Raw genomic sequence first — 21396 nt, 5'->3', positions numbered from 1 at the left:
TTGAAGGTGGTGAATGGGATGCCAATCAAACGAGCCACTTTGACCTTGATGGCATTGAGCTTCTTGATTGTTGTTGGGGCTACACTCCTCCAGCCAAGTGGAGAGTATTCCATCACACTCCTGACTTGTACCTTGCAGACGGTGGACAGGGTTTGGAGAGTCAGGAGGTGAGTTACTCACTGCAGAATTCCCTGCCTCTGACCTCTTGTAGCCACAGTATTTATATGGCCAGTCCAGTTCAGTTTCTGGTCAATGGTAACCCCCAGGAACTTGATAGTGGGGGATGGTCATTGCCTGGCACTTGAGTGACGCGAATGTAATTTGCCACTTATCAGCCCAAGTCTGCAGTTGCCCAGGTCTTCCTGCAAATGGACATGGATTCATTGACCTCCAACAGCTACAAGCATCTTCCTTTGTCTTAGGTATGACTCCAACGAGTGCAGAATTTTCCTCCTGATTCCCATTAACTTTAGTTTTGCTAGCACTGCTTGATGCCACGCTCAGTCAAATGCTGCCTTGAAGTCAAGCCTCACCTCCTGAGTTTATTTCTTTTGTCCCTGTTTAAACCAAGGTTATATTGAGATCAGGAGTTAAGTAGCCCTGGCAGATCCCAAACTGAGCATCAGTGAGCAGGTAATTTCTGAGTAAGTGTCGCTTGATAGCACTGTCTACCATCCCTTTCGTCACTTGGCTGATGACTGAGAGTAGACAGAATGGGCGGTAATTGGCCGGGCTGGATTTGTCCTGTTTTTTCTGTAGAGAATGTACCTGAACAATTTTCCACATTGAAGGATGTTGTAACTACTGGAACAGCTGAGCAAGGGATGTGACTCATTCTGGATCACAAGTCTTCAGTACTGTTGTCGGAATGTTGACAGGGACAGTGCCTTCAGACATTTCTTGATATCACATGGAGTGAATCGAATTGGCTGAAGACTTGCATCTGTGATGCTGGGGACCTCCGGAAAGGCCAAGATGGATCATCCACTTGGTACTTATGGCTGAAGTTGATTGCAATTTCTTCAGCCCATGTTTAACCTGATGCCATGAGACATCATGGGGTCTGGGGACAATGTTAAGAATTCCCAGGGCAACTGCCTTCTGATTTTATACCACTGTGCCTCCACCTCTGGTGGGTCTGTTCAGTCAGTGGGACAGGACATACCCAGGGATGGTGACTGTGGCAGTGGTATACAGTCGGGAGGGAGTTGCCCTGGGAGTCCTCAGCATCGACTCTCGACCCCACGAAGTCTCGTGGCATCAGGTCAAACTTGGGCAAGGAAACCTCCTGCTGATTACCATGTGCAGCCCTCCCTCAGCTGATGAACCAGTGCTCCTTCATGTTGAACATCACTTGGAGGAAGCAATGAGGGTGGCAAGGACACAGAATGTACTTTGGGGACTTCAGTGTCCCTCACCAAGAGTGGCTCGGTAGCACCACTACTGACTCAGCTTGCCAAGTCCAAAATGACATAGCTACTAGACTGGGTCTGTGGCAGGTGGTGAAGGAACCAACAAGAGGGAAAAACATAATTGACCTCATCCTCACCAACCTGCCTGCTGCAGATGCATCAGTCCATGAAAGTTTCGGCAGGAGTGACCACCGCACAGTTCTTGTGGAGACGAAGTCCTGCCTTCACATTGAGGTTACCCTTTATCATGTTGTGTGGCACTACCGCCATTCTAAATGGGATAGATTTTGAACAGATCTAATAACTCAAGTCTGGGCATCCATGAGGCGCTGTGGGCCATCAGCAGCAGCAGAATTGTACTCGAACACAATCTGTAACCTCATGGCCCGACATATCTCCCACTCTCCCATTACCTTCAAGCCAAGGCATCAATTCTGGTTTGATGAAGAGTGCAGGAAGGCATGCCAGGAGCAGCACCAGGCACACCTAAAAATGAGGCGCCAACCTGGTGAAGCTGTGACACAGGACTACTTGCATGCCAAACAGCATAAGTAGCAAGTGATAGACAGAGCTAAGCGATCCCACAACCAACGGATCAAATCTAAGCTCTGCAGTCCTGTTGCATCCAGTCGTGAAAGGTGGTGGACAATTAAACAACTCACTGGAGGAGGAGGCTCCACAAATATTCCCATCCTCAATGATGGAGGAACCCAGCACAGCTGTGCAAAAGATATGGCTGAAGTATTTGCAAGAATCTTCAGCCAGAAGTGCCAAATGGATGATCCATCTTGGCCTCCTCTGGAGGTCCACAGCATCACAGATGATGGTCTTCAGCCAACTCAATTCGCTCCACGTGATATCAAGAAATGGCTGAAGGCACTGGATACTGCAAAGGCTATGGACTCTGACAATATTCCGGCAATAGTACTGAAGATTTGTGCTCCAGAACTTGCCGTGCCCCTAGCCAAGCTGTTCCAGTACAGCTACAACACTGACATCTACCTTGGTATGTGGAAAATTGCCCAGATATGTCCTGTACACATAATGCAGGACAAATCCAACCCGACCAATTACTGCCCCATCAGTCTACTCTCGATCATCAGTAAAGTAATAGAAGGGGTCATCAACAGTGCTATCAAGTGGCACTTGCTTAGCAATAACCTGCTCACTGATGCCCAGTTTGGGTTCCACCAGGGCCACTCAGTCCCTGACCTCATTACAACCTTAGTTCAAACATGGACAAAAGAGCTGAACTCCCGAGGTGAGGTGAGAGTGACTGCCCTTGACATCAAAGCAGCATTTGACCCAAGTGTGGCATCAAGGAGCCCTAGCAAAACTGGAGTCAATGGGAATCGGGGAAAAATCTCCGCTGGTTGGAGTCATACCTAGCACAAAGGAAAATGGTTGCGGTTGTTGGAGGTCAGTCATCTTAGCTCCAGGCCGTCACTGCAGGAGCTCCTAAGGGTAGTGTCCTTGGCCCAACCATCTTCAGTTGCTTCATCAATGACCGACCTTCCATCATAAGGTCAGAAGTGGGGATGTTCGCTGATGATTGCACAATGTTAGCACCATTCGCGACTCCTCAGATACTGAAGCAGTCCATGTCTAAATGCAACAAGACCTGGACAATATCCAGGCTTGGGCTAATGCGGTGAGTAACATTTGTGCCACACAAGTGTCATGCAATATGTGGCATCAAGGAGCCCTAGCAAAACTGGAGTCAGTGGGAATCGGGGAAAACAATAAAGAATCCAACCATCGCTCTTTGATGTTCTGTGGCATTACCATCACTGAATCCCCCACTATCAACATCCTGAGGGCTAACATTGACCAGAAACTGAACTGGACTAGCTATATAAATACTGTGGCTACAAGAGCAGGTCAGAGACTAGGAATCGTGCGACGAGTTACTCACCTCCTGACTCCCCAAAGCCTGTCCACCATCTACAAGGCACAAGTCAGGAGTGTGATGGAATACTTTCCACTTGCCTGGATGAGTGCAGCTCCCACAACACTGAAGAAGCTGGACACCGTCCAGGACAAAGCAGCCCGCTTGATTGGCACCACATCCAAAAACATTCACTCCCTCCACCACCGACGCACAGTAGCAGCAGTGTGTACTATCCACAAGATGCACTACAGGAATTCATGGTTCCTTAGACAGCACCTTCCAAGCCCACGACCACTATCACCTAGAAAGACAGGGGCAGCAGGTAGATGGGAACACCACCACCTGGAAGTTCACCTCCTAGTAACTCACCATCCTGACTTGGAAATATATCGCTGTTCCTTCGCTGTCGCTAGGTCAAAATCCTAGAACTCCCTAACAGCACTGTGGGTGTACCTACACCACATGGACTGCAGCGGCTCAAGAAGGCAGCTCACCACCACCTCAAGGACAACTGGGGATGGACAGTAAACGCTGGCCCAGCCAGCAAAGCCCACATTCCGTCAATGAATATTTGAAAAAACTATCTGTATGGTATGATTCCATGAATATGACTATATCAGGCTGTTGCTTGACTAGTCTATGAGGCAACGCTTCCAATTTTGGCACAAGCCCCCAGATGTTAGTATGGATGACATTGCAGGGTTGGCAGGGCTGGGTTTGCTGTTGTCGTTTCCGGTGTCTAGGTCGATGCCAGGTGATCCATCTGGTTTCATTACTTTTTTTTTGTTTCGTAGCTTTTTTTGCTAGGCCATTTCAGAAGGCATTCTGGGTGTGGGTCTCCAGCCACATGCATATCAGACCAGGTAAAGGCAACAGATTTCCCTCCCTTAAGGAACTGAGAGGTTTGCTCGGGAATTTGGAAAGTCATTAATAGCTAATCACAGTGGGGGACTGGAATAGTGCCAGCCAAAGCTTCCCTGAAGGATACTACTGAACCTTCCATAAAAGATCACACTATTCAAAGAAGAACAAGGGAATTCTCCCATAATAAATGTTGAGGTTCTGATGAAAAGTCATGAACTGAAATGTTAACTCTTGTTTCCCTTTCCACAGTTGCTGCCAGACCTGCTTCCTTGCTGAAGTGAAATCTGCTGGAGCACAACTGATTTAATTCTGCCTGCATAGGAGCTACCACCAGGTGTCAACTTGAGACTGAGTGCAGTGACTCCTAGTGCTTAAATCAGGGAATTTGGTAAGTAAGTGAATTCGGCACAGTGAGGGAGGAGGTGCTGTTCTGGCCTTCTACAAAAAGGCTGAATGACCAACTCCTGCTCTTTCTCTCAAGTGCTAAGGAACACAAGCTCCAACAACTCATCGACACCAACACCCATCCGGGACCCTCCACCCCTGCCTGTCCCTCTGTCCCCACCCCGTCTTCCAATCCCAGCCCCAGCCGTGTATTCACTATACCCCCTGACCTTCCCCTCTCCAACGCTGAATGTTCAGTGCTCAGCAAAGGACTTAGTTTCATACCTTTGCGCCCTCATCTCAATGAATTTCGGGCTCGGCATGATGCTGAACTCTTCTTCCGCCGCCTTCGTCTCCATGCTCACTTCTTTGGGCAGGAGTCCTCTCCCCGTTCAACGTATCCTTTTACCCACCTCCAATATTCTCCCTCCACCTGGACCCTTCCCTCTGGATTCTTACCTTCTCTTGATCTTTTCATTGAGAACTGTCGGCGTGACATTAGTCGTCTCAATTTCTTTGCTCCTCTCACCCATTCTATCCTGTCTCTCTCTGAACTTACTGCACTCCATTCTCTCAGGTCCAACCCTAACATTGTCATCAAACCCGCTGACAAGGGTGGTGCTGTTGTTGTCTGGCGCACTGACCTCTACCTCGCGGAGGCTGAGCGTCAACTCACAGACACTTCCTACTACCTCTCCCTGGACCATGACCCCACCACTGAACATCAAGCCATTGTTTCCAGGATTGTCCCTGACCTCATTTCCTCTGGAGATCTTCCTCCCACAGCTTCCAACTTGATAGTCGCCCAACCTCGGACGGCCCGCTTCTACCTCCTACCCAAAATCCACAAACAGGACTGTCCCGGCAGACCGATCGTGTCAGCTTGTTCCTGCCCCACGGAACTTATTTCTCGCTATCTTGACTCCCTTCTCTCTCCCCTTGTCCAGTCTCTTCCCACCTGCATCCGTGATTCCTCTGACACCTTACGTCACATCAACAATTTCCAGTTCCCTGGCTCCAACCGCCTCCTCTTCACCATGGACGTCCAATCCCTCTACACCTCCATCCCCCACCGGGATGGTCTGAGGGCTCTCTGCTTCTTCCTCGAACAGAGGCCAGAACAATCCCCATCCACCACTGCTCTCCTCTGTCTGGCTGAACTTGTTCTCACACTGAACAGTTTCTCCTTCAACTCCTCTCACTTCCTCCAAATAAAAGGTGTGGCTATGGGTACCCGCATAGGCCCCAGCTATGCCTGTCTCTTTATGGGGTATGTGGAACATTCCTTGTTCCAGTCCTACTCCGGCTCCCTCCCACAACTCTTTCTCCGGTACAGCGATGATTACTTCGGTGCTGCTTCATGCTCTCGCTGGGACCTGGAAAAATGTATTAATTTTGCTTCCAATCTCCACCCCTCCATCATTTTCACATGGTCCATCTCTGACATTTCCCTTCCCTTCCTTGACCTCTCTGTCTCAATTTCTGGTGATAGACTGTCCACCAATATCCATTACAAGCCTACCGACTCCCACAGCTACTTTGATTACAACTCCTCACACTCCGCTTCCTGTAAGGACCCCATCCCATTCTCTCGTTCCTTCGCCTCCGTCGCATCTGTTCTGATGATGCTACTTTCAAAACAGTTCCTCTGACATGTCCTCCTTCTTCCTTAACTGAGGTTTTCCACCCACGGTAGTTGACAGGGCCCTCAACCATGTCCAGCCCATCTCTTGCACATCCGCCCTCACACCTTCTCCTCCCTCCCAGAAACATGATAGGGTCCCCCTTGTCCTCACTTATCACTCCACCAGCCTCCGCATTCAAAGGATCATCCTCCGCCATTTCTGCCAACTCCAGCATGATGCCACCACCAAACACATCTTCCCTTCACCCCTCGCCCCCCCCCCCCCCCACCGGCGGCATTCTGTAGGGATCGTTACCTCCGTGACACCCTGGTCCACTCCTCCATCAACCCCTACTCCTCAACCCTCTCCCACGGCACCTCCCCATGCAAACACAGAAGATGCAACACCTGCTCCTTCACTTCCTCTCTCCTCACCGTCCAAGGGCCCAAACACTCCTTTCAAGTGAAGCAGCATTTCACTTGCACTTTCCTCAACTTAGTCTACTGCATTCGTTGCTCCCAATGCAGTTTCCTCTACATTGGAAAGACCAAACGCAGACTGGGTGACCGCTTTGCAGAACACCTTCAGTCTGTTTGCAAGCATTACCCAGACCTCCCTGTTACTTGCCATTTCAACACTCCTCCCTGCTCTCTTGCCCACATGTCTGTCCTTGGCTTGCTGCATTGTTCCAGTGAAGCTCAATGCAAACTGGAGGAACAGCACCTCATCTTCTGACTAGGCACTTTACAGCCTTCCGGACTGAATATTGAGCTCAACAATTTTAGATCTTGAACTCTCTCCACCATCCCCATCCCCTTTCCATCTCTTCCCCCTCCTTTTTGCTTTTTCCAATAATTTATATAGATTTTTCTTTTCCCATCTATTTCCATTATTTTTAAATGTATTTCCACCCATTGTTTATCTATACCTTTTATGCCCTTTTAGCATTATTTCACCCCACCCCCACTAGAGCTATCTGTACCTTGCTTGTCCTGCTTCCTGCTCTCTACTCTTAATTAGCATCCCTTTAGATTATATCACCACCTTCAACACCTCTTTGTCCTTTTGTCTGTGACATCTTTTAGTTATCTCCTCCTATGACTGGCTGCTTGTCCCAACAAACCACCCCCCCTTAAACCAGCTTATGTTTCACCCCTTTCCTATTTTTACTTAGTTCTCTTGAAGGGTCATGAGGACTTGAAACTGTGCTCTTCTCCGCCGATGCTGCCAGACCTGCTGAGTTTTTCCAGGTATTTCTGTTCCTGTTTTTGTTTGCTCCTGCGCCTGTTCCTTTTGATCTCATGTTAGGAATCTCAGTAGAGAGGCTAATAGTGGGAGATGCTGCTGGATATGTCATTGCTTGTAGTGTGCATTTTCCTTTTCCACATTTGAGTGGTAAATAAAGAGATCTGTGGTCTTGCCTTTGAAGCTGTTTGGTAGGTGAGGAGAGAATTGTGAGCCATGACTGTTACTTAGGGTAAGAATCAGTCAGGTGGAGGCAAGCGACCCTAATCCCAGCAGATTGAGGCCTAGGGGATTGATCTGCATGCCCAATTAAATTGCCTGCCTGAAAATGCCATGTGGTTGGCAGGCAGGAGCACAGTGTTTGGTTGGAGGATGCTCCTACAAGGCACCGAAGGAATAGTCTCTGGCATTCGCAGAGAGGGATTTCAGGAGCACCTCATGATGAGGGCAGAGAACCATCAGAACAAAAGGAGTTTTAAACCTTCCCTCTGGGGCCATGAGATTTTAAAAAAGGGAAAAAGGCAGCTTTTTTGGCCCTTACTCGTCCTTTCTTGTGGGATGATCATTTACCTGCACAGGCTCATGTTTAAATTAGCAATTGAGAAAGCCAATCAGAGCACAGTCTGTATATTTAAACAAAGGATTCTGCCATTTTCTAGCGAGTGTCCTTTTGTGCCGGCATGTCAGGGCAGGTCAATGGTGCAGCTTGAGATTGATGCGGGCCGTCTTCGGGTGAATGTCGTGGGCAATTTAAGAAATGTCTGCAAGCAGATTATGTTAAAATCACCCTGAGGTCTCCAGGATTCCCAGACATGGCAGGGTAATGATAATCTCAGCAACTCCCCAAAGAGAGTCAGTATAAAACTGCTGCCTGACTAAATATGTTCCAGCATAGGCTACAGTTATCAACAAAAAGAAAACTGCTAACCCTTCCCTACAACCAGGAACAGCTGATCCTGCAAAACCTGTCTGTTGCTTTATACAGATGAACTTGCTTGATAAAAAAATGGAGCTTGAACTTGATTGTCCAGACCCTTCCAGTCAGGGCTGTTGTGGGTAAATTTATAGTTGTGCCCATTTAAGGCCTGCAGGCTGCTTGTGATAGTTTAAGGTGGGTGCAGGTTAAATCAGACCTGAGTTACAGATATCCAAGGCAATGTCAGATGGTTGTTCCTAATACAAACAATAGAAGATCACGGTGTTCAAGGTACTCGAGACAGAATGTGGAGGGTCGGAGTTTTAGAGCACACAATCCCTGAAATTAATGATGTCATGTGACTGAGAATCAATTTTCAATGAATTACGGAGCTAAGACCTAGTGTCATGTGACTTTTCATAAATTAGGATGTAAAAGCATCAATTCCAGCCCTGCCAATATGGGGAACTGCAGTTGGATGAAGGCATTGGATGCTACTAAGGCTATGGGCCCTGACAATACTCCAGGAATAGTACTGCAGATTTGTGCTCCAGAACTTGCTGCGCCCTCAGCCAAGCTGTTCTGGTACAGTTACAACACTGGCATCTACCCAGCAATGTGGAAAATTGCTTAGGTATGTCCTGTACACAAAAAGCAGGACAAATCCAACCCAACCAATTACCACCCCGTCAGTCTACTCTCCATCATCAGTAAAGTGATGGAAAAGGTCATCAACAGTGCTATCAAGCAGAACTTGCTTAGTAATAACCTGCTTACAGACGCTCAGTTTGGGATCTCAGCTTCTGACCTTGTTACAGCCTTGGTTCAAACATGGACAAAAGAGATGAACTCCCAAGGTGAGGTGAGAGTGACTGCTCTTGACATCGAGGTAGCATTTGACCAAGTGTGGCATCAAGAAAACCCTAGCAAAACTGGAGTCAGTGGGAATCAGGGGGAAAACATTTTGCTGGTTGAAGTCATACCTAGCGCAAAGGAAGGTGATTGTGGTTGTTGGAGGTCAATCATATCAGTTCCAGAACATCACTGCAGGTGTTCCTCAGGGTAGTGTCCTCAGCCCAACCATCGTCAGCTGCTTCATCAATGACCTTCCTTCCAGCATAAGGTTAGAAGTGGGGATGTTCGCTGAAGATTGCACAATATTCAGCAGCATTCATCACTCCTCAGATACTGAAGCAGTCCATGTCCAAATGCAACAAGACCTGGACAATATCCAGGCTTGGACTGACAGGTGGCAAGTTACGTTTGAACCTCACCAGTGTCAGGCAATGACCATCTCCATCGTCCCTTGACATTCAATGGCATTACCATCACTATCAACATCCTGGGGGTTACCATTGACCAGAAACTAGACTAGCCGCATAAATACTGTGGCTACAAGAGCAGGTCAGAGGCTAGGAATCCTGCGACGAGTAATTGACCTTCTGACTCCCCAAAGCCTGTCCACCACCTACCAAGCATGAGTCAGGAGTGTGATGCAATACTCTCCACTTGCCTGGATGAGTGCAGCTTCAACGATACTCAAGAAGCTTGACACCGTCCAGGACAAAGCAGCCTGCTTGATTGGCATCCCATCCACAACCATTCACTCCCTCCACCACCAATACACAGTGGCAACAGTGTGTACCATCTACAAGATGCACTGCAGAATCTCACCAAGGCTCCTTAGGCAGCACCTTCCAAACCTACAATCGCTACCATCTTGAAGGGAAGCAGATACACAGGAACATTACCACCTGGAAGTTCCCCTCCAAGTCATTTGTCATCCTGACTTGGAAATATATCGCTATTCCTTCACTGTTGCTGGGTCAAAATCCTGGAACTCCCTTCCTAACAGCACTGTGGGTGTACCTACACCACATGGACTGCAGGAGTTCAAGAAGGCAGCCCACCACCGCCTTCTCAAGGGCAATTAGGGGTGGGGAATAAATGCTGACCCAGCCAGTGACGCCCACGCCCTTAAACGAATTAAAAAAACCCAGGCCTTGTCATTTTTTTTGCGCAACAAAAAGGAATCATCTAAGGACCACTCTGTTCCTATTCTTGCATTATTTAAACAGGTGTCCCATAGTCCTTCCCAATCTGTCAGACCAATAATGTATCAATAAGGCGCTATCCAGTCCTTAATTATTTTGTAAATCCTTATCTAGTTACCTCTAAGTTTACACTGCTCTAAAGAAAGTTGACTAGTTTCTTGTGCCTTTCTGTGTAACTCAGCAAGGAATCATTTTATTAGCTCTCCTCCAAACCTTTTCCAAAGCCACTGTCACCCACTGTGTGGGGGACTAAAACTGGGCACAGTTCTTCGGAATTTGGTCTAACCAGTAAACTGTATGATGCCAGAATGATGCCCTTGGATTTGTAATGAATGATTCTGATAATTAAACTCTGTTAGCTTTATCTACAGCTTCTGTACACAGTAACACAAAAAAAATCATTTTCTCTCCCCACATCTTTCAGCATTATTTCCTGTAAATGATATGTGTATTTTGTGCGACCAGCATGATTGGCACTAAATTTATCTAAATTAAGTTAAATGCTATTTTCCATTGTGTGGCCCATTCCATGGTGCATCTAAATCTCTTAAGCGTACTGTCTTCCTTGCACAGTTTATTGGTGTCATCTGCAAATTTTCTGACCATACTTCCCACACCACTGCCCTGTCACCTGTGAAAACAGGGAATAGTTGTAGGTCTAGGTGCAGCCTCTGGAGGTCATCACTAAACTCCAGGCTGACCAACATTCACTATCTACAATTTCTAGGCTGGAGAATTGGAGCCAAATCCTAGCCCAGCTAACCAAATTCACCCTACACCACAACATTACATTGGAGTGTGAGATACCTTATCAAAGCCTTTCTGAAAGCCCAGTTAGACAGTGTGCTTCCAAGATCCCTCTCGAATTGTAATTTTCAATTTCTACAACAGTTTTGGGTTCAGTTATCCTGTTGAGAATGCTAGTAGCATTTGTGTACGCACCAAGTAAAACCTGCCCTTAAGCTTTCCTTATTTTACCTGATATTTCTATATTGAGGCCATTATTTTTGTTTCATTTTCCCAACCCACACCCCAGATGTTTAAATCCTCCCCCACTGTCTTGTTTACTCTTCCTGCAAGGATGGATGGAACCTGTCCAATTTATCAGCTTCGTCTACCCCAGAGAGTGTCCCAATTTCCTAGGAATACCACCATTGTGAAGGGTGATTGTTGTGTCAAGGCACTAATATTTCCCCTTATACTTTCTGTCAGTATTGTTGCCCATTGTCTTTCCCTCTGTCTCCTGTGTGAAGCTGTTGCATATAAAGTGTTTGTTGAACTGAAGCTGACCTCCTTCTTGGTTGCAGATCATTATGAACAAGTTGTGGTTTGGACTCAGCATGACTGACTCGATTGAGAAGGGAAGGGTTCACGCAGATTCACCTAATTTTGTGCAGTTTGAAAACAGATCTGATGTGGTAAGTTCCAGGTATTGAAGAATACAATTTATTTCTGAGTTTCATGGCACTTTGTACCATAAATATTGCCTAATTAAGGTGATCGTAATGGAAAAAAAATCAGAGTTTCTTACCCTTAGCACTATTAAGGAACATGATCTGGAAATGATCTGCTTTCCAGATCTACTCCCTGGGTGAAAGACACCATCCTTTCCAGGCAGCGCTCTTACTCACTCTCAAAGCTACTTCCACACCTTAGATTCACTCTTACTGCTAAAGTGGGATAACTGAAATGTTTTCATATCAAGATTGACATTAAAATGTGCATTAATAGCTTTAGAATAGATAGATGTAGTTATAAGAGCTCTTTCTAGGCATGATGGGATCCTTGACTAAGGATAGTTCCAGAGGCGGCTAGGTCAGCAGTTGTAACAATAACAGCTTTCACAGACATTAATCGCTGAACAGGACAAGATGTGGTGAACTGGAGGCCAGATAAGATGGTCAAGTCACCATGGAAACTATGAGGCCCCAAGGCTGGAAGTTGAAATAACAGGGAGTTAAGAACTATAAATATGTGCTACAAACCCTGTATCATTGCGAGAGGTTCCTTGGCTGGCTGAGGTTCTCTCCCTTGCAAGTTCTTGAAATAAATCTTTGCTTATTTGAAACACAGCCTCGAGAGTGGTCATTTTAACCACAACATTGTCCTTGGGCAGCCTCCCATTTCTCGCTGAGAAGTATTCTCTGTGGGTAACCTTTGGGCCTTGTTGATTGATTTGTTAAACATCATTCCCCTTTCATAAATCCAAGTTGATGTTGCCTAATCTTGTTATGATTTACTAAGTGCCCTGCTATCACGTCCCTAATATTAGAGTCTAGCATTTCCCTTCTATAGATATTAGGCTAACTGACTCTGACTCCCTGGTTTTCTCTCTCCTTTCTTGAATAGTGGGGTGATGTTTGCTACCTTCCAATCCATGGGTCCTGTTCTAGAATCTAGGGAATCATGGAAGATCAAAACTAGTGCATCCACTAATAAAGTGTTTTACTGCAGATGCTGGAAATCTGAAATGAAAACGGGGAATGCTGGAAATACGCAGTTCAGGGAGCATTTGTGGAGAGGGAAACAGAGTTAACGTTTGAGGTCAATGCTTTTTATATTTATCATATCACAGAATCACACAGTGCAGGAGAGGCCCTTCAGCCCATCGAGTCTGCACCGACACGTGAGAAACACGTGACCTACCTACCTACCTAATCCCATTTACCAGCACTTGGGCCATAGCCTTGAATGTTATGACGTGCCAAGTGCACATCCAGGTACTTTTTAAAGGACCGTCACCACCCTCTGGGTAAAAACGTTTTTCCTCACATCCCCCCCCTAAACCTCCTGCCCTTCACCTTGAACTTGTGTCCACTCGTTGATTCTTACGAAGACCATGAAAGCTGGATCTTCCCCCTCTCAGAACATGTTCATCTCCAGCTCCAAGCTGGTGTCCTTAACCTTGGCACTGGGCAAACAACAATTTTCGGAACTCCTGGTTTTGGCTTTAGAGAACTGTGTCCATCCTCTTAACTATAATGTCCCCTATCACTACCTCATTCATTTTCTCTCTCCCCATATGAATGGCATCCTGCAGCATGATTCCATGGTCAGTTTGCTCATCCAGCCTGTAGTCCTTGTTCTCATCCACACAGGTAGCAAGTACCTATTGGTCAAAGTCAAGGGCTGAGGCTCCTTCATTACTACATGTTGGGTCCTCATACTTGCCTGACTCTGTCACCCCCTCCTGTCCCTGACCATTCACCAACTCTGAGTTCTACTGAACCTAAGGGGCTACGATTGCCTCCTGAAACAGTGTCCAGGTAGCTCTTTCCCCTCATGATGCCCCGCAATGTCTGCAGCTCAGACTCCAGTTCAGCAACTCTGAACCGAAGGTGCTCAAGCTGCAGAGACTTACAGCAGATATGGTTGTCCAGGACTGCAATGCATTCCGCAAACTCCCACATGTTACAAACGAGCATATCATTTCCCACGTCATGTCAGCCTAATCTTTTTTTAAATTAGTTAACTAGTTAAGTATTTGATAAAGTAATAGCAAGTTATCCTTCTAGCTTGGATTTAATTTTTGCACTAGATCTGACAGATTCTGATTGATTGATTGGCTCTGAATAGGTCCAGTAAGATATTCAGTTGGATAAACAAATGCTACAGTTCAAGATGATGGCTCCCTGCCACCCTAGAGCACCAAATAAAAAACTGAATCCTTGGAGTATGAGGACTGAGATGCAGCAGATGGATTAAATGGTAAGAGTCGAGTTTAAGGGACTTTCTTTCCTTACCATCATTAATGTGATACAGTGTAATGTGGGCACATGATATTCTCAGGAGTAGGTTTTTTGACAGTGCCATTCCCACCAGGTTTCTGCTCAGTTTTGTGCCTCCCCATATGGGCTTTAGGTTTAGTGCCACTGATTTGGCATTCTGGTTCTACCTCCCACACACAATTTCAGTCGGCCTATGAAGGGCTAGACCAGAGGCCTGGCATGTGCTTCTGCCCTAAGGAACAGAACATCATGTTGCAGACTCTATGGACCTAGTTTCAGGCTCTTCACTGATCAGTGCAATGTTGGATCTCATGTTTCCTGCCTGAACCAGAAACCCTGGGGAGAGTATCTCCTAAATCCTGGGCCCAGGTATCTGAGGTTCAGAACAGAGGGCTGTCTCACGTGTCTCCCCAAGGGCTTTAAGTAGTCTCCTCTTCCCCTCCCCCACCAAGATAGACACACTGGACAGCCTTTTAAAACGTGGGTTAGTTGAGTGAGAGCAGCAGCAGTGAAGCAGAGTACGGATGAACAGGCATTCAGAAATAGTTGGAGTTGAAATACAGATTGCAACCAGAAGCTGTGAGTGAGGCCCGAGATCCAACATGGCTAAGAAGGTTGTCTAACCAGATCAGAAGCATTATTTTTCCAATTTAAAATGCCTACAAACCAAGCCTTGGGCCAGAAAAGGCTAGAAGATTTAAGTCCCAAATCTCCTTGGCTCCTGAGACATAAGTCAGCTGGGAATGTGGTGTAGGACGTGCAGCATTTTCCACCTGGGCTGCTAGTTTCCCATGTGGCCTGGGGTTGACTGAGCATTTGCCTTAAGCATGGCCACTGATTTGAGAGGAATTGGACTGGTGGGCAGGTTTCTCTCAGTTTCTACCTCCTATCCACCAGTGCTGTGGGAGTCAAAGCTTAGCAAATGATAAGACAAATTCAATTTCCTTTCCTTTAAATCATTGTTTTCCAACTGGATGTTGATGGTCACCAAACTTCTGGTAATCGTGTCACCATTTTCACCACATGATACAAAATAAATGCCATATGTGGATATAGGTTTGTGGTTTTAAAACAGCAGCAATGAAGACCAATACACAGTCAACTTTACAAGTTTAGATTGATATGATGAAAAATACGGTTACTAGTATTTATCCAGAACAAGTCATCAGCAAAAGTATGTATGTACCGGCAAAATAAAAATAGCATAATAGTCAGATACCGTATTCAATATTGTAAATTTAAACATTTAGTGCAAAACTTTGTAATCTTTACCTTTCACCAGCGTCCTGAAATTGGGCAGAAGATTTGCAGACTGAGCATCTCAACAGCACCTCTGTTTTCACATCCAGTATCTATGATAGATACTTGGGCTTCATGAAATTTACTGCAGAAGAAGTGGATTCAGAGTCAGGGCGAGCTGAACATCAATAACTTCTTTGCAATGCCTGAGTGGAGAACGATGAACTAATTTTCCTGTAAAAGACGACTTCACAGCGTTAGACAGATTCATTTTTTGTCTAATAATTGACCTGGCTTTGAAGGGAAAGTAAACAAAGGTGTGAGGAACAAAGGCTGGCCGTGGAGTTCCACAAGGCATTCTGGGGTAGGTGGGTTGTGGGGGCAATGACATCGCTGCCCTGGAGGAAAGTCTGGTGACTGGGGAAGCGTCCCCCTCCTGGTGCAGGGCTGTCATTGTCCTGCAACCCAAGAGGAATGACCTCTGCTTACTTAAGTACTTGCTTGGTCTCCCTCAACTTAGACTATAAGATCTTTGCCAGGGCCATGTCTGCTTATCCTGACACCATGCTGGCCCACATGATCCACCCAGACCAGTCTCAGGCTGAACAAGCTACGGTAATATCTATCTGGCCCGGAACCTGATCCATCATTCCCAGGGGACTGGTCTGTTGGCAGTTTTCCTTTCCCTAGATCAAGAGAAGGCTTTTGACAGGATTGATCGTGCATACTTTTTTTGGGACTCTATGGGCATTCGGGTTCAGCATGCATTTCGTTGGATGTAACTTCTACATGCCGCCGCAATGTTGGGATTACTGGGCCCTTAATGGCGTCCTTCACTTTGGGAGAGGAATGTATCAAGAGTGTCCCGTGTCTGTCCAGTTACATAGCATCTGTATGGAGCCTTTCCTGGCCCCTTGCAGAGCAGGTTGATGGGATTGGCTCTGTGCAGTGTGGCGGTCATCCTCACAGCTCATGCTGATGGCGTGTCCCTCATGCTCAAGGTTCCTGTTGACCGGCGGAGGATTTGAGATCTTCAGAAGGCCATCCCTGCGGCATTCTGTGCCAGGATCAACTGGGGAAAATGTTCCAGACTCCTGATCATTGGAGGCTACACTCCCTGCCTGAGGACCTCAAGCCTTTTGCCTGGAGCACCACCCACCTCCTTTGCCCGAGAGTCTATTTTATCCCTGTCGAGGAAGCTTGGCCTGTGAGCTGGCAAGGGCTGGAGGCCAGAGTTGCCACTTGTCTAGGGTGCTGGACAGGATTTCTCCAAGTGCAGTCATACAGGGGTTGCACATTGGTCATAAACTTGCTGATAGCAACTATGGTACCGATTGGTCAATTTGATCCCTCTTCTGAATTTGTCATCAAGTTACAGAAGACACTAGTTGATTTCTTCTGGGACAAAAGAGTGTTTTGGGTCTCTGCTGCAGTGCTTTCCCACTTAGGGAAGACGGTCAGGTGCTGGTGTGCCTTGGCACTCAGGCAGTGACTTTCCACCTTCAGACCCTGCACAGATACTTTTACATCAAGCCTCCTCCCAGATGGTGTGTATTTCTTCTGCCAATCGCATGGCCTTGATTACGACACGCAGCTCCTGTTTACAAACCTGAGGGGCTTCCGTGCCTCCTTTCAGGACCTGCCTGTCTTTCCCAGATCAGGGCCTGGAATATGGTCGCCTCCAGCCAGAGCTCTCCTTTTAAGAATGGCAGCAGTCATTTGAGCGCCACTGCTTAGGAATCCACACCTCCACCAGTGTGGGTTCAAGGGCTGGCGGAGGAGAAGGCAAGGGCTGTTAAAGTGACCAAAGTTGGAGGTGTACTGAATGGTGGAGGTGCGGGCTAGATGTCACGCTCATGACATGCATCCTTGAGGAATGTCAAGCTTGCGGCCAAAGCCATCGAGAATCTTAAAAATGTGGTACTCGGCATCGAGGTAGCTGAGGCATGTGAAGCACTTCCATCCAAGCTGACCCCTGTTGGGAGGTAATTTCTCATTAGTGCCAGGCCCTGAGATCTCCCTTGGGAGCCAGCATTCTCTCGGAAATTCTTTTTGTGTCATTCCACTCTGGGTGGACGGATTGCTGTTGCACACGTTCCACTTCCGCACCCTTGTCAGTTTTCTGGACGCACTGTGGTGCTCCGTCCTGCCATCCGAGGAGATGGGGGCCATTGGTAGAGACCTCAGTGTGGGATTCCTCCCTTTGTCCATCAGGGATTTGTTGTGGAGGGTTTTGCATGCAGCAGTCCAATGCAATAGGTAGTTAAATTGATTCAGACTTCCGGGCCGTCTGCAATTTCTGCAGCCTGGAGGAGTCGGTATTTCATACTTATACGGAGTGTAAGAGGTTTCAGCCTCTCATCCCTTATTTAAAGGAGCTATTGCTCAATTTCTTGCTGCATTTCAGCCCTGCACTCCTAATTTATATCCACCTGGTGCAGAGGGGAGCGAACAGATCAGGTGACCTTCTAGGACCATTCCTAGGCTTGGTCAAGCTGGCCATTAACAGGCCCAGGCAGCAGGTGGGTAGGGTACGCTGGGTGTGTCTGCTGGTACACACGAAGCCAGCCACAATTGGCAGGCCCTGGGGTTGCTGGAATGCATTATCAACTCCAGGAATGCCATTTTAATTCAAGTTATTATGTTTCCTTTCAAGTTTTCTTTTTGTCTTTGTTACCGTGGAGCAGCAGTGCCCCTTTCAAATGGGGTGCTTATTGGTTACAAGTATCAAAAAGAGATATAAATAGGCACAGATTCACACTGCTGGATTATGAGGTGAATACTTGTAATGTGCATCTCTGTAAATTCTGTGTAAACCAGGCAATTGTACTTTTGACCATCTCGTTAAGAAATGTACTATGTTTTCCAGTCTTAATAAACTACTGTATGTGTAGTTTTAGTGTAAAGATGGTGCTGCAGCACAGTGACATGACATTCAGTGTACACAATTAATTTCTGAATGTAAAATAACATTTGAATTGAATTAAAATAAACGCTTAAAAGAGTGTAAAGACCCAGTTACATCCTTTACTGTCTAGCTTTCTGGATTAAACTATCTGAGGGGCAGCAGCACTAAAATTCCTCCCACTATGAAACAAGTTCACAAGGAGCATAGGGATTCCCTCTGTGTTCGCCTAACAATTATAAATTCAATTTCTCTATCAGTTTCAGGGGTTGGGGTATTACCCCCAGGTCAGTTTCAAGGATTGGGGAGATTACCCCTCAGTCATTTTCAGGGGCTGGGGAGATTACCTCCGCGTCAGTGTCAGGCGTCTGGGTGACTACCTCGGGTCAGGGAGATTACCTCCAGGTCACTTTTCGGGGTCAGATAGATTAATCAGGGTCAATTTCAGGGGATTATGATGTATATTCTCACCCCTTCCCCTCCCTCCCAGTACCATGATAGGATTTCCCCTTGTCCTCACATTCCACCCCACTGGTATTCAGTGGATCATCCTGCATTACTTCCGTGACTTCCAGCTTGTTGCCACAACCAAACACATCTTCTCCTGCCCTTTCTTTTCAAGATTTTGAAGGGACCATTCTCTCTGTGGTATCCTGGTCCACTCCTTGATCACCCCCAACACACTGCTCCCTTCCCACGGTACCTTTCCACACAAGTGCAGAAGATGCAACATCTGCCCTGTTGCCTCCTCTCTCCTCACTGTCCAAGACCCCAAACCCTCCATCCAGGTGAAGTAGCAATTTACATGTACTTCTTTCAACTTAGTGCACTGTACTCGCTACTCACAATGCAGTCTCCGCATTGTGGAGACCAAACACAGATTGTGTGACCACTTTGAGAAACACCTCCATCCAGTCGGCAAACAACGTACCAGAGCTTCCTATTTCTTGTCATTTTAATTCTCCACCTTGCTCTCACGCTGACATCTTTGCACTGGGTCTGCAGCAGCGTTCTGTTTAAGCTCAATGTAAGCTCAAGAAACGACATCTCATCTTTCAGTTAGGCACTTTACAGCCTTGGCACATTTACGGGTCAGCTGTGGCTCAGTTGGTAACAGTCTTGCTTTTGAATCAGGAGGTTGTGGGTTCAGGTCCCACTCCAGGACTTGAGTACAAAATCAAGGCAGATACTCCCATTGCAGTGCTGTAGGAGTGCTGCATTGTTGGAGGTGCCATCTTTCAGATGAGACATTAAATGATGGCCTTGTCTGCCCTCTCAGGTGGACATAAAATATCTCACAGCACTCTTTTGAAGAAGAGCAGGGGAGTTATCCCCAGCATCCTGACCAATGTTTATCCCTCAATCAACAAGACAAACAACATTATTTGATAATTATCACGTTGCTGTTTGTGGGAGCTTGAAGTGTGCATACGGCTGCTGCATTTCCTATATTACCAGTGGCTACACTTCATAAAAGTACTTCATTGGCTGTAAAGCAGTTTGGGGTGCTCATCGTTAAAGGTGCTATACAATTGCAAGTCTTTTTGTTGAACTTAACAATTTCCGACCATAACCTCAACCCCTTTTTTGTTTGGACAGCAGCTGATGGCAGCAATTCTGATATTTCCTTTACACACCTCTAAACCCATCTTCTTTACTTCTTTATTTACTTGTCCCATTACCATCCCCATTTGCCTTGCACCAGGGCCTGGGAAAGGGGGTGCAGATATTGCCAAACACTGGGGCCTGGGGTCTAGTTGGGGGTCAGGGGTCCAAGTTGTAAGTAGAGTTTCTCATTGCCCCTTCAGCCTGAGCAGCCAGAGGCAGAGCTGCAGACCTGAAAGACTGACTTTTAAAAAAAAAACAGAACCTTCAGGCTGCCTTCTGATGTTTTATAAAGCCGGTTTGTCAGTGTCAGTTTCACTGAGTTGCTGTACTGCTGCTTCCAATCTTCGGGCAGCTTCATGGCTGTGATATTTTTATTTTGAAAAGCAGCTCAAGAAACGAAGCTGCCCAAGGTCAGCAGCACAGCAATTGAGTGTTCTTGGTTGAAAAATGGTAAGTACAATCTTTATTTTAAAGCCATGTGGAAGCTAGGGAGGGGTGGGGGGTGAGATTGCGGGGGCATTGGAGGGGTGGGGGGGCGTTTGAGGGGTGGTGGTGTAGGTCGTGTGGGGAGCGTTGGAGGGGTGGTGGGGTAGGTCGTGGGGGGGTGGAGTTGGAGGGGTGGTGGAGTAGGTCAGGAGCTCTGGGGGGTGGGTGGCAAGTGGGGGATGTCACATTTGCTGTTGGAGTTGCTTATTTAATTACATTTTTCCATTTTAAGCTGTAAATTCACAGTGTACAATACAATTTGCATGACAGGTTCTGGGGGAAGGGGAAACAACCCAGTTCTTGAGTTAAGGCCGTACTGAATTTACGTACCTTGTATCATTCTACACTGAAAAAAAATCAGATCAACAATTCAATCTACTGTACATTTTTTGTAAGCTGCTGGTAGATGTCTGATTGGCAAATCCTAGGGATAGTGTCAGTGGCATAAAAGGAGCAGATGCCATTAATGGTATATTGTGGTTGGTGCCAGAGAATGGTAATGTTGTATTAGCTACAGAGTTGAATTGTTTTGTAAATATAGTGATTTCTTTGTAACCACTTTCCTAACATTTGATTGCTCGGTGATTAATTATCCCTAAAGAATCAGCATTGGGCCTCCAATTTCACCATTGCTACTGTCACTCTGCCTAGTGCATGTGGGTGTAATGAAAGAAAGACAAAACCTACATTTACACAGCATATTTCACAATGTCTCAAATTGCTTTGCAGCCAATTAAATACTTTTGAATTGTAGACACTGGCATAATGTAGACAACATTATCAAATGGCGAGGCAGGCTTCTAATACGTATGCCATTCTTACTCTAAAAGAGTTAAGAAACTACTCTAAAAGAGTTACATATGTCATTCTGGATCTGGCTTATTCAACCTTTTTGCATTGGGGGGTGGGGCACATACCAATTTTTTCTCACTCGAGCTGATGAACAGATTTGGTAAGATATATGATTTCCAAAAGAAAGTTTGAGTATGTAGAAAAAAACAACTTGCTGAGCGAAAATAAAGCAATGTCCAAGTAACAA

Source organism: Carcharodon carcharias, chromosome 13 (assembly GCF_017639515.1).
Source record: "Carcharodon carcharias isolate sCarCar2 chromosome 13, sCarCar2.pri, whole genome shotgun sequence".
NCBI classification, from domain to species: Eukaryota; Metazoa; Chordata; class Chondrichthyes; order Lamniformes; family Lamnidae; genus Carcharodon; species Carcharodon carcharias.
Note: the sequence above shows the minus strand (reverse complement) of the source record.